Source organism: Athene cunicularia (assembly GCF_003259725.1).
Source record: "Athene cunicularia isolate RWA chromosome 3 unlocalized genomic scaffold, athCun1 chr3_part1, whole genome shotgun sequence".
In the NCBI taxonomy this organism is placed as follows: Eukaryota; Metazoa; Chordata; class Aves; order Strigiformes; family Strigidae; genus Athene; species Athene cunicularia.
Window position 1 is genome coordinate 1,655,238 of NW_020799097.1, and position 762 is coordinate 1,655,999.

Consider the following 762-nt stretch of genomic DNA (forward strand, 5'->3'; position numbering starts at 1 on the left):
AAAACTCTTCTTACGAATTTCTGCAGGTGCGGCGGGGGAAGCCCTCTGCCCCGCCTCACCCAGCCACGACATCGAGGGAAATAAGAAACCGGATCAAAAACGTTTCCACTGCCCCGACGTGCTGCGAATTAAAGAGAGATGAGCTGGAGATCGGCCTTGCTCATGGTGAAACCCCCTCCTCCTCCTCCTCCTCCTGGTGCAAACCCCGGGCCGGGCCTGGGAACAAGGGGGTGACCCCCAGTTCGGGGTGAACCCCCACGATACACCCCGCCGGTGGGGGGGGGGCTGCACCATCTGCCACAAGTTTCCTCCAAATTGTATTTATTTTTTTAAATTTTTTTTTTTTTAATCGTCGGGACCGAATCAGAGGCAGGAGGCGAGGGCGGGGAAGCGGCTGCATTCCTTTGTGTCGCACAGCCGCCTCGCTACCCGCCGCCGGGACAAGGGGACAGGCAGACCGAGGGACGCGGGTTTATTTTTTTGCGGAGGTTTGTCCTTAGCGAGCACCCGTCGTCGCGCCGCAGGGGCTGACGGGACTTGTAGTCTGTCCGCTCCGCCACTAACACGCATGCGCACAGCTTCCCCGCCCGGACCGTTTGAGCCGGTGATGACGAAGCGCTCGCCGATTGGTCCGGCGGAGGCCTCGCCCCTTCCCCCTCCCACACGCCTGGTCCTCGCTGATTTGTGATTGGCTCGGTCGCTCGTCTTTCGTTCTGGTTGGCTGGTTGCGGCCGGTGGGCGGGGCCGCGCGGCTGTGGCGGG